Below are 14,504 nucleotides of genomic sequence, written 5' to 3' on the forward strand. Positions count from 1 at the left end.
AATGGTCAGTTTTCATTCCAATCCCAAAGAAAGGCAATGCCAAAGAATGCTCAAACTACCGCACAATTGCCTGCATCTCATATGCTAGTAAAGTAATGCTCAAAATTCTCCAAGCCAGGCTTCAGCAATATATGAACCATGAACTTCCTGATGTTCAAGCTGGTTTTAGAAAAGGCAGAGGAACCAGAGATCAAATTGCCAACATCCACTGGATCATGGAAAAAGCAAGAAAGTTCCAGAAAAACATCTATTTCTGCTTTATTGACTATGCCAAAACCTTTGACTGTGTGGATCACAATAAACTGTGGGAAATTCTTCAACAGATGGCAATACCAGACCACCTGACCTGCCTCTTGAGAAATCTGTATGCAGGTCAGGAAGCAGCAGTTAGAACTGGACATGGAACAGCAGACTGGTTCCAAATAGGAAAAGGGTGTATATTGTCACCCTGCTTATTTAACTTATATGCAGAGTACATCATGAGAAACGCTAGGCTGGAAGAAACACAAGCTGGAATCAAGATTGGCGGGAGAAATATCAATAACCTTAGATATGCAGATGACACCACCCTTATGGCAGAAGGTGAAGAGGAACTCAAAAGCCTCTTGATGAAAGTGAAAGAGGAGAGTGAAAAAGTTGGCTTAAAGCTCAACATTCAGAAAACGAAGATCATGGCATCTGGTCCCATCACTTCATGGGAAATAGATGGGGAAACAATGGAAACAAAGTCAGACTTTATTTTTGGGGCTCCAAAATCACTGCAGATGGTGACTGCAGCAATGAAATTAAAAGATGCTTACTCCTTGAAAGAAAAGTTATAACCAACCTAGATAGCACACTGAAAAGCAGAGACATTACTTTGCCAACAAAGGTCCATCTAGTCAAGGCTATGGTTTTTCCTGTGGTCATGTATGGATGTGAGAGTTGGACTGTGAAGAAAGCTGAGCACTGAAGAATTGATGCTTTTGAACTGCGGTGTTGGAGAAGACTCTTGAGAGTCCCTTGGACTGCAAGGAGAACCAACCAGTCCATTCTGAAGGAGATCAGCCCTGGGATTTCTTTGGAAGGAATGATGGTAAAGCTGAAACTCCAGTACTTTAGCCACCTCATGCGAAGAGTTGATTCATTGGAAAAGACTCTGATGCTGGGAGGGATTGGGGGCAGGAGGAGAAGGGGACAACAGAGGATGAGATGGCTGGATGGCATCACCCACTCGATGGACGTGAGTCTGGGTGAACTCCGGGAGTTGGTGATGGACAGGGAGGCCTGGCGTGCTGCGATTCATGGGGTCGCAAAGAGTAGAACACGACTGAGTGACTGAGCTGAACTGACTGATGATGTGTAGGGAAAAGCAAGCCATGGAGAATTAATAAAATTAGGTGTATCATCATGGATTAGGTGTGATTTACTGAACTGATCTCAAATTAACCTCATAGGTAAGGCCATGATCTAGAACAAATGTTACTGACCTTATTCCTCTAGCAGAACATACAGTAGAGTTCTTAAACCATTTCAGCGTTAGTTTCACTCTCAGTGGATCATACATACAAAAGTGACTTCAGGAACCTCTAAATATATTATTAACCAGAATAGTGCTCCCTGAGATTGCATGCAATGCCTATGGGGGTGTATTCTAAGAATCTTAACCAAAATACTTTCAAGAAACTTGGATATCCCTTTAAGGTGCTACCTACAGCTTTTAACGGAGAAAATAAAAAGTATAATTGAGGAAGGTATAGCTCAAAATGGAATAATAGAAGTTTTTTGATTAGAACTACTATGTTTTTCTTTCTTTGGTAATGCTTAGCTTTGAAAACAAAGATCATGTTTCACATTCAGAAATTATAGTATCTTATATCAATAAGAAAGTAGAATAAACCTTATGTTTCTTTCTTTAGATTTGCTTAGTTTTATCTGTCTAGATCAGTCTCAGATTATTCCTTTAAACTATAATTTTGCAAATGTCTCAAGGGCAAGTTAAACTCTTTATTTATGGTACTTGCTACATAGTGGAAACATTTACCTACATGGATACAGTCTTCACACTAGATTAAGCTAGTGTGTTATTTACTATTTCACTTGTCCATGCATTCAGTTCTCCATTTGGGGTGAAATATGCGATCTGTATTTTAAGCTTCTGTTCTCTGTTCTTCATAGTTTTCATCTACTGTCTAATTCTTTTAGTCTAATTTTTCAATTGCTCTGCTTTCAGGGAAAGTCCCTCTAGTATAGACTCTGTATAAGTGATTGCCCCACCCCTTTATAGTAGCAGTTATGCTCTTCATTTTTAATTCTTTAGTTAGACTCTTAAGTGACTCAGATTTCTTTATCTTTCTCATCCAAGTTTATTTTTGTATTTCTGCTTACATGTTTTATTATGTCGTGTTTTAATTTTATAATGTATCTGATTTCTTTAGATTTATAGAACTAACATGAAGTTAAATCAGTTGAAGCTTTGATTTTCTTGTGTTTCTAGATATTTTTAAAATGTGTTTTAATTTTTTATGTTGCAGAATATATTTAAGGATCTGATACTCTTTTATTTCCTGTTTAATTTTTTTAGTCTTTTGAGATTATGATATTCTTGGTATTATGAAGGTATAATCTTGGTGTTATGATGTTCAGGCTTTAGATTTTCTTGGGTTCCCTTAATATTTACTTAAATAAACCATAACTATTCTGCTAGAAATTAAACCTGTCTGTTGAAGATTGTAAGTTTACTAGTCCAGTGATTCAACATCCTGAAAGATTTACAAGGGGCCTGGTGCCATGATGACTAGAGATATATTTGAGTCTATATATTTTTTCAGGTTTTGTAAAAGTATCATCCTGAGTCCAATATTTCATATTCACTTTACCTTTAGGCCTAGTCTCCATCCCAGTGTGTGATGCGACCTGCTCAGTGCTGAAGCTATGGGTTTATGATAGAACTCTGCTGCTCCACCAGGGAGAACAGACTCAAGATCCAAACCCTACTTCTGCATTTGGAGTACTCATAATTTTTCTTTAGGATCCCAGTACAGCTCCTTTCCAATGCTATTGATTTATAGTGCAGAGCTATTAGTGTGTTTCCTACCAATTTGGGTGTGTCTCCCCAGCAGGTTATGAGTTTCTAAAGAGCGTAAATCTAGTGCTTTTCTTCCTGGAATACTTATCTGCTAGCATATTGACTGACATAGAGAGTCATAGAAAAAAAAATGTTGGCAAACTTCTATTAAATACTGAATGCTTAATGAAATACATCTTCATGGTAGACTTTAGAATATAATGATGAAACATTCCTTAGTAGCATTAGAACTAAGAACAAGTAATACAAGCAAGCCAGTTGATGATGATGATTTTTTCCATTTCTTGTTTCATTCTTTCTTTTTTGTTTACTTTGTTTTATTTCTCTTAGGTAGTATAGTCCACTGCATTATTGCTGAAATTAATAGGACTGAAACTAATTGAATATATTAAATTGCACCAAGTGAATTTTTTAGAAGGTAGCTTATAGATCCCTAACCTTTAATAGTCATAAATAGCCAGAACTTGATATAAAGTCTTTATGCATTGATCCTTTATTGATCCTTAATATGTAGTTGCTAACAGTCAGATAAAAATGTGTTACTGCTTTTAAAATATTATTGTAATGCCATATAAGTTGAAAGCCAGAATTGGAGCAAAACAGTTCAGTTAATTGGACACCAGTTCAGGATGGTTTGTTATAATACATCTGGCATAAAAAATAGGATGAAAAGAAAACATTCATGCCAGACTTGAATAGAGAATAGGTTATGAATAAACTGATGACTGCCTGTAGTTTTCTCAAAATCAACTTAGCTGAAACTATACATTTATATTTTCTTAACTTTATAAGCTAAATAGTATCATTTTCAGAGTATATATGGAGAGATTCACCATTTAAACACTATTGAATGCATAAAATTTTTAATTATAATTTTATGCTCCAAAATAGCTATTTTAATACCAGTGTAAAAGGGAGTGTTTTCAAACTATCTTCCTTATATTCCTCTTTAATGATAGTTTGTTTCTATGAGTTTAATTAAATTGACTATACAAAATTGCTATCTTATAAACAAAATAATCAAATATTGGCAATTCTATACCACTTAAACTAAATATATTTTATAGTCTAAACTTTTATAAGTAGCTGTATGTAACTGCTTCCCATAAAAATTGAGAAAATCTTAAATTGTGTTTTGTTCATGTTTGGGAAGTCCTATTAAAAAAAGAGAGAGAGAGAGAGAGAAACAATCCTAAATTGTATTTTGGTCATATTCAGGAAGTCCCATTTTTAAAAAAGTTGAGAAACAATACTAAATTGTATTTTGTTCATGTCCTTGGGAGGTACAACCTGATGAACTTGATTAATATTTGAAGGATTAAAGATGACTTGGCCTTGACTTAGAGATTTAGATAACACTCTATACCACTTGCAAACAACTTTCAAGAGTAAGTTACTAATGCTTCAGGGAATAATCTTGTATTTATCACCTAAAAAATTTTTTTTCTTAATGAAAGGTAATATTTGTTTTTCTTTAATCTAAGACCTGGCTGCTGCTGCTATGTAGTTGCTAAGTCGTGTCTGACTCTTTATGACCCCATGGACTGTACTAGCTAGCACACCATGTTCCTCTGCCCATGGAATTCTCCAGGCAAGAATATTGTAGTGGGTTGCCATTTCTTTCTCCAGGGGATCGTCTCGACTCAGGGATTGAACCCATGTCTCCTGCATTGCAGGCAAATTCTTTACCATTGGACCACCTGGGAAGTATCTAAGATCTAGAAATGCATATTATTTTTATCTAATTTTTCTGTATATTGCAACAAAGCATCATGTTCTTTAAGTACACAATGCTGTGAAATGAGGTTACAGTTCTAATCTGGGGCTGATTTTTTTTTTAATCTCTCACCATTACCACCATATATGCCCAAGTCTATCTTCTTCGCTGAGTTGGGAGACAGTGGTGGTTTCCCTGGGGTGTGTTTTGAGCACTTAATACCTGGTAGAAGACAGAATTTAATTACATCTGAGTCATAGAAATAGTCGTTGGAAATGTTAAGAACCTAGAAGTATAAGTCACCAAATAGGAGTTCATACTAGACATTAGACCACTTGAATGAACTGCGAAGGTCTAGGGATATTTAATGAAAAGCATGATAAGAGAGAAACAGCAGAAAGAGGAGGCTTTCCCCCAAATTAATAAGTGTTTGTAACAGAGTTGATCAAGGCAGCAAGTTAAGAAAACATATTTTTGCAGGAACAGAGAGCAACTGTTTATTAATGGAGAGTCATATACAATGTATAATTGGGGAATGCTAAATTTCCAACTGATACTCTGATGTGGGGGAAGAATTCAACACAGATTTTGATACTGTGAGATGTGCTAGAGAATTAAAGGCATAGATAACCTGAATGATTACCCAAATATCCCACAGTCAACAGAATCTGTTAGATGGAAATGTATCTCTGGAATATTCCAGTCTGGAGCTTTTTCTAAAAAGAAAAAAATAACTTTTCCCCTAAAGCATTTTGCTAGAAGTTCAGATGTTGATAGAGTTTAAGACTCCATACATGACCTATGACACCAGATTGCCGACCTCCTGGGATGAGGTTTCTGATTTTGATCAAAGCATACAGAAAGCTGAATTTCATGGTCTATTTGTAACATGCCTGGAAATACTGGGGAGTCACTATAGTTCACTGTACCTGTAGCTTTGAGACCCTATCTATTATTGCCACAGCTTCTATTCAAGTCTACTGTTCTCTGATCTTGTCTGTAGACAGTCAAGTCCTGGACTGGAGTCTGATCAAAGCAGTATTTGAAGAAAGAGCTGTTTGACCTGAGTGACAATGACAGCAGATGACAGGCCATCTCAGGTATGCTTTTCAGATTCACTAATCCGCAGTGATGTAGGTTCACATAAATATTATAATTACTAATCCGCAGTGATGTAGGTTCACATAAATATTATAACAACTAGGGGAAACATAACTATGTTGTAAAAACTAGAATCTAAAAAAAAAAATTGCATACAGACAATTGAAGTGGTACATAATTGTCTATCTTTAATTAAGTGGAATGCTTTCAGATGATTCTGCTTGTCTCTAAAACTTTGCCTTCTCCTCTGAATGAAACCAGGATGTGTGGAGATAGGAAATGAGTGAATGTCTCATTCTTGATAAAGATGAAAACACTTAGACAAGGAGGGAGGAACCCCTGTTCCAGACTCAGTTTTATATGCAGAAACAAAGGTGAACCCCAAGATTTTTACCTATGATGTACACTGTTTGTATAATCCTCTCCCTTTGAGAAGGGTGGGCCTGGCCTAATCAGGCAAACCCTTTCAAAAGAGCATGTGGAGGTCAGAGGTAGCAAAAATCAATAAATCACCATGTTGTGGAGAGAGCCACATGTTTAGGAATGACAGTTGATCTCTAGGAGAAAATAATGGCCCCTGGTTGACAATCAGCAAGAAAATACGGACCAAGTTCTACAGATAGAAGAAATTCAATTCTACCAATAATCTGTAAGCTTAGAAGAAGCCCCAAGTCTCAGATGAGATTGTATCCTGTCCTACTGGATTCCAGCCTGAGCAGAAAACTCAATCATGTTGTGCCCAGACTTCTGATCTATAGAATAAATGAATAAAGTTGTAAGCATCAAATATTGATCATTTGTTACACAGCTACAGAGAACTAATAACCTAGTATCACTATTAATTAATGGAGTGACCTTGATCAAGATCTTTTCCTCTCTCTGTGTCTCATTTTTTTCACTTATATCTTAAGGTTTAAGACTATATCTACTCTATATTTTAAAAATTCTATGAAATGAAGCTACTTATTCATTATAAGCCTGAAACCTGGGGAGAAAATAGAGAACTCGGGAGTCTACCAGGAGTAAATTCATTACTCTGTTCTTATTGACATTTTATTATATCCAAATGAGCTATAAAGGGCAAAATAGACAGTGGCTCTAGTCCCTCTTTTGAATAGTTAGTTGTACCATGAAAGGCTAATAACAAGACAGGAATGAACATATACTTTAGTATATTTGACTCCTGTGAGTAGCCTGTTTGCTTCATACTTTTGCATTGAAATTCCAGGAAACCATTCCATCAAAAAGGGCAAAGAAAGTGTTTACATTTTGATCCATTAAAATTTCATTTTACCATCAGGTGTGCTTTTGGGATGTATTTCTTTATTGGACACACATTCCATTTTTTTTAACATTGGGTTAATAGTTCTTTTAAAAAGTAGACATGTTCATTCAGTGTATTTTCAGTATAAAATATAATGAATGTTTAGGCAAAAATTAGGATTTTTAGTCACCTTTCTGATGTAAAAGATTCACTAAATGTGGAAGTCATGTTATCTCACATACAATAAAACAACAACCACAAAAGGAAAATTTGTATCCAAAAAATTATATTTGAAAATCTCATAAAAGGTCTAAATGTATTCCTGTGATAGCAGAGAATTGAATTGTCCCACTGACAGAACAGATGAAGTCGCTGAAAAAGTCTTTCTAGGATCAAGAAAGAAAGACTAGCAATAGAGTAAATATGAAATTTGGTAATTGCTGTTTTCCCCTGAAATACGTGTGACCCAGACCTGTTGTGATACATCAAGAAAAAATGTTTACTCTGCCAGTGTAAAATTAACTACATGTTACCCATAAGAACATACCATTGGGTTTATAGCAGTTACTTGATAAAAATTTCTCCAAAAAATAATGATGGACAAACGGGTATAATGAAAACCACTGTGAACAGTTATTTGACTTTGGATACAGTAATAATTATTTTAGCCTTCATTCTCTAGAATATGGTCTGAATCCTAGCTGCATTAATGAGAAAATATCTTGATTGATACACAGAAAACATGTGATAATTGCTATTAATTAATAAGGGAAAATAGATAAAAAATGACAATTGACTTTCTTGCTCCTATGTCCATTCAATTAATGTCCATTTAATAAATCGACTTCATGTGATACATTCTTGGAAGGTCCATAATTAAGATATATTTTGTCCCATGTGCATGCATATAGTATAAGTAGGGACAGGGTTATTGGGATGACCTACGTAGCTTTATGCATTAAGCAAATTTATTTTGATACAAAACAATAGAAATCCCCTCTGGCTAGGTTTTATGCATTAAATTGAGGAGAAGGAAAGAAAACTATGTACAAAACAGCATAAGAACCAGAAGGAAGAGAGATTTGATAATTTGGAATAACTTGGAATTCAAGGAAATTGTTTCAAGGTCAAAATAACCAACTTCTTTAAAGATAAACAGGAGACTGAGAAAGGTCAATAGTTTAGAAGAAGAAAAAAGAAAAAAAAACTCTAAAAACTGAGGCCATACTGTTCTCCTGCATCAGTTACAGTCAACTGAAAACTGAGTCCAGAGTAGAAGTTCAGCCTGGAAATGGATGGTTGAAAATGGCATGTGAGACAAACAAGTTGTTATACCTTCCCCTGCCAGATGTGGAAACCATGAAAACATTTGACATCAGAGACACCAGAAAGTAAGAAATTATGTATAATAGAGAAAAGAAACAATAAGAATCATGACATATTTTTGTGAACGGTATAAAAACAGGATTTTTGGATAACTTATATTGGCTGTTGGTAGAATGAAGTGAAATGAGGCAAAGCAAAGGCAGCAACAGCACCTAACACAGAAAACTCATTCAATAAAGGGTAACTGAGAGTGCTGGAGAAGATGCTTGAGAGTCCCTTGGACTGCAAGGAGATCCTACTAGTCCATCCTAAAGGAGATCAGTCCGGAGTGTTCATTGGAAGGACTGATGTTGAAGCTGAAACTCTTTGAAACACTTTGGCCACCTGATGCGAAGAACTGACTCATTTGAAAAGACCCTGATGCTGGGAAAGATTGAGAGCAGGAGGAGAAGGGGACGACAGAGGATGAGATGGTTGGATGGCATCACCAACTCAATGGACATGAGTTTGGGTAGACTCTGGGAATTGGTAACGGACAGGGAAGCCTGGCGTGCTTCAGTCCATGGGGTCGCAAAGAGTTGGACACGACTGAGCGACTGAACTGAACTGAGGGTACAGCTCTTAGTTTATATTCTTCATCTGATCCTTTAGTACTTAAATCCTCATGTCTCACATAATTTTTTATCATGTTTTCTGCATTCCATGAGTGGTAACCAGAGTGAACCAAAAAAGTTTACTCACACGCTTACACAAACACACAGTAATCCCTCACCATTAATATAAATCCACCCACAGATTTTCATTAAAACATTCTCAAGCCTGAAAACAAAAACTGAACTTACAACCCACTGCAAGATAGGGTGGGCTTAGCAAGTGAGATGGCAACAGCAAAAACCTAATGTGGTGAGTCCATATGAATCTTTATTTTAACTGGATATTCCATTTCATACCTCACCCCCCAAATCAGTTCTCTTAACGTTTTCCAGAAATCCCAAGAATCCTGGCAAAAGGTGAAAACATAAATAATCTGGCTCACTAAAGTCTAAAACCAGTGAGCAAAACAACAAAAAAGTCTCAATTTAAAGCATGTTTAAAATTGACAGAACTTTGATTTTTCAGTCTCCTGAAATCTGACTGCTCATCTGTGAGGATATTTTCCCACATTGCACAGAATTCTGAAACATACTTTTATGTACATCATCTACAAGTTATAAAAAAAAAACAACTATGATTAACATTGTAGGCAGAACTAACCTATAATCAAAATCAAAACTGGTAATCATTTCAACACTAGTATACATCCAGCTGATTATCTTGACATGGATTTCCTGAAGAATGACTACACGTTCAAAGCTGAATTCATCTCTTCTTTAAAAACACAGCTTTTCGTATTTATTTACAATTCTTCTAGTCAGCCAGTTCTAAATTGGGAGCATCTTCATTATTTCTCTTTTGCTCCCTACATCCAACCAGTTGCCAAACTGGATTATTCTGCATTTACAGTGTCTCTCCATTTATTCCACTTTTTCTCGTTTCTACTGATACAGTCTCTGATGCCTTTTGCTAGCATTGTTCAGTGAATTATGTAACATTGGAATGACAGCTATAAAAGTGAACTCCTTGATGGTAGGATGGAAATGTTCCTTATTTACCCTTTTATGAGAATTATGTGAATACTTACAACTATCAGATTTCATAGAACTAAACACTTAAGATCAATGCATTTATTATTCGTAAATTATGCATAAATTATCTAAAATTTCTAACGCATCTATCTAAATTTGGTTTTCTTTAGATTGTACTTTCCGACATGGGAATAAATGCAAACCAGAATCTTCAAATAACAACGATAAAAATGTTGAAATTACTTTGAATGTTGAAATGGTGAATTACTTTGCTTATGGATTGCTTCAACTGGGGTGTGAAATAGTGAAAAAAAGATTTAAAACCTAATTTGTATTTGCAGACACAATTTCCTTAACATCTGATATACTCATTTCGTTTTAATCGTAAATAGATCATCAGATGCAAAGAGCTACAGTTTTTCATTCCTCTAGCTCACTATCTTTTTTTTTTTTTTTTTGTCTTTTGGAGATAACAGATTCTGTTGACTGATAGTGTTACCTCATAGAGGATGCAATAAAGTTAAGTAAACATTTACGATTCTAAAGTTTATCCTATCCAGGATTTGCTATATTAAAAGCTACAAGCTCTGTAGCAAGCAGTTACTGATGGCTATAGATAACACATTACTTAGTTTACTGCTGCAATAAATCTGCTCCTAGTAAAACAAGGAATTTTTCTGGTCTATTATTTAGTTATCTTGTGAATATGATATACACAGAATTTGTTATTCAAATAGGATTATTGTTTCCTGTATATGTACACTTGTTGGGTCTCTCTCAGAATATTTTCTCTGTGTATTAAATATGAGAAGGATCGCTCTGGAGTTGACATTGCTTTTGTATTTATGCTTTGTGATATAGTCATTTTTTTCTTCAAATTATTTATATTTTCAAGTCAAGGATGCTGTTCATTTCACTTGATACATGTTCTAAAGCTGGAACACGTTGACACAGGGACCTAAGATATGTGTTTGGGGTCAAATAACCAGTTTTCAGTTATAAACTTCGGTATAGAAAATTTATATGCACTTTTTCTTGCAATCTTTTTAAAACAGTGTCACTGTAGCTAAAGGTTTACTCTAAAATCAACCTTATTCTCTTTCAAGCCAGATTTACTGGTAGTTAGCTAAAATAGATTTGAATAACTCCAATTTGTAAGGTACCTTTGAACTGATATGACTTCTGTGGTTTCCCTAAAATGTAAACCATTAAGCTCAGACCTCAAGTTTTTATCTAAAACAGATACTCTAGCTTTTTGCACATGGAGTTTGAATTTCTATGGTCCAACTCTCACATCGTACATGACTACTGGAAAAACCATAGTTTTGACTAAACAGACCTTTGTCAGCAAAGTGATGTTTCTGATTTTTATTTTTTAATATAAATGTATTTATTTTAATTGGAGGCTAATTACTTTACAATATTGTATTGGTTTTGCCATGCATCAACATGAATCCACCACAAGTGTACACGTGCCATAGCTTTCTTTCCAAGAAGTGTGCTATGCTGTGCCAAGTCACTTTAGTTGTGCCCAACTCTTTCAGACCCTATGGACCGTAGCTTAACTGGTTCCTCTGTCCATGGGATTCTCCAGACGAGAATCCTGGACTGGATGGCCATACCTTCTTCCAGGGCATCGTCCCAATGCAGGGATCAATCCCATGTCATTGGCAAGTGGGTTTGTTACTGCTAGCCCCACCTGGAAGCAAGTGTCTTCTAATTCCATGGCCACAGTCACCATCCTCAGTGATTTGGAGCACAAGAAGAGAAAATCTGTCACTGACTCTATTTACCATGCTTCTTTCCCCTTCTATTTACCATGAAGTGATGGGACCAGATGCCATGATCTTATTTTTTGTTTAATGTTGAGTTTTAAGCCAGCTTTGTCATTCTTCTCTACAATAGATTTATTATGAATTCACTTGGTAGTTGCTCCAGGATTTTTATATACAATATTACAAGTTGCTACAAATAGATTCTTTTATTCTAGTGATAACTTTCTTTAAGAATAAAATGTTATTGCATTTTTTTTGAGAAATTGGGTTGCCTATTAATATCAAAAACTGCTTTTATTTACGGTTTGAAAATAGATTCAGATGGGTAATTTAATTTTTTAAGCATTAATCCAGAAACTAATTAAAGCATTGTTCAGAGAAATATTACTCTTTCAAGAAGAATTTTATTTTTGGAAACACATTTTGGGGAAAAGGATTTAAACTGTAATTATCAATATATTATCCAATTCTTTATGTAGTTATCTGCAAAATAGCCTAAACCATGCCTGAAACCTTAGAGAAAATTCAGACTCACAGGAATAGAGAAAGTGTCTCTGTAGGAAAATTCCCAAATAGTAGGTGAATTCAGAGAACTGACAAAGAGAGACCAGTAATATAAAATGTATAATTGGAAATACTGGATGGAAATTCACATTAATTTAGCTGGAAACAAAACAGTCCCATGCTATAAAAAATAATCAACATGCAGAATGTTAAATTGGAGAAGGAAATGGCAACCCACTCCAGTATTTTTCCCTAGAGAATCCTGTGGACAGAGGAGCCTGGTGGGCTGTTGTCCATGGGGTCGCACAGAGTCAGACACAACTGACGCGATTTAGCATGTATGCATGCATTGGAGAAGGACATGGCAACCCACTCCAGTATTCTTGCCTGGAGAATCCCAGGGACAGAGGAGCCTGGTGGGCTGCTGTCTATGGGTCGCACAGAGTCGGACACAACTGAAACGACTTAGCAGCATCAGCAGCAGAGTGTTACATGGTTATGAAATAAAAATAAGTCATTTAACTTTTGGTTGCTGTCCAACCAAAGGTCAATGATACTAGTGACAATATTCTCCAATAAAAATAGCTTTCAAAGAAAAGCTCCACATAAATCACTTTTTCCTTATAACACTATGATGAGATAAGGAGGGTACTAGAGTTATTCTCACAGAGCAAATTTTAAAAAAGATTCTGAAGCTTTATTATCCAAAGCTGGTAGAAACAATGAAGCTTAGAACCTGGATTTAATATTTTTCTGTTTAGAAATGATTGCACTTTGTCTTACTGCACTGGTCATTCTATAAAGACAAAATCAGTAATCACTGAACTAAAAATCTCTAAGCAGGAGCATCTTTTTTGGGGGTGTTAGTTCTAAAAGGTCTTGTAGGTCTTCATAGAACTGTTCAACTTCAGCTTCTTCAGCATTACTGGTTGGGGCATAGACCTGGATTACTGTGATATTGAATGGTTTGCCTTGGAAATGAACAGAGATCATTGTGGTATTTTTGAGATTGCATCCAAGTACTGCATTTCAGACTCTTTTGTTGACCATGATGGCTACTCCATTTCTTCTAAGGGATTCCTGTCCACAGTAGTAGATATAATGTTCATCTGAGTTAAATTCAGCCAACTAGACATGGAACAACAGACTGGTGCCAAATAGGAAAAAGAGTACATCAAGCTGTATATCGTCACCCTACTTATTAAACTTATATGCAGAGTACATCATGAGAAATGCTGAGAGTCTTGAGAGTCCCTTGGACTGCAAGGAGATCCAACCAGTCCATTCTAAAGGAGATCAGTCCTGGGTGTTCTCTGGGATTTGGTGATGGACAGGGAGGCCTGGTGTGCTGCGATTCGTGGGGTTGCAAAGATTTGGACACGACTGAGTGACTGAACTGAACTGAACTGAACTGAAGCAGGAGCATGGACTGCTAGCCGGGCTGTGCTCAGTCTTGCCCAGGCTGTGGCTGGGTTGCCCTTAGGCTGGACGCGGTTGAGCGCGCTGAGGCAGAAGGCTATGGTCAGGACTGCAGGCACAGTGAGGAAAAAGACCGGTGCCCGCTCACGCACAAGGCAAGCACCTGCTGCAGCAGCCTCCATCAGGTCCAGTGACAAGGGCAACATTGCCCTCCTTCCTCTTGTCACAACAGCCTCAGGATCGCCCACCTCAGGGTCCCAGCGCTGCCCACCCCAGTGATCCCCACCATCCCTCCCACTTTCGCCGACCCTTCTGGCACAATTGCTTTGACAGGTTCTTCCCAGGCGCATCTCTTTCCACTTTTTCACACACAGCAGCAAGTGCTACAAGACAGAGAATTCTTGAGCTGCCAGCTTCCTGCCACCCCACAAGCCTGCTCATGCCCACTCTTCTTTTCCAAGTCTCCACATCCATGTGACTCACCTGCCACCCACCCAATCTGCCCAGTCCCCCAGCCTCCTCGATAGAGCTGGCCAGTGTGGAGCCAGTCCGCCTGTGTGGATTCCTCTCTGCCCTAATCAATTGTGGTTCCTAACTGCTGTTTTAGTCTCTTAAGCCCTGTTAGAGTGACTCTTTTGCAACCCCATGGCCTGTAGCCTGCCAGGCTCCTCCATCCATGGGATTTCCCAGGCAAGAATACTGGAGT

The sequence above is a fragment of the Ovis aries genome, chromosome 20 (assembly GCF_016772045.2).
Source record: "Ovis aries strain OAR_USU_Benz2616 breed Rambouillet chromosome 20, ARS-UI_Ramb_v3.0, whole genome shotgun sequence".
NCBI lineage: Eukaryota > Metazoa > Chordata > Mammalia > Artiodactyla > Bovidae > Ovis > Ovis aries.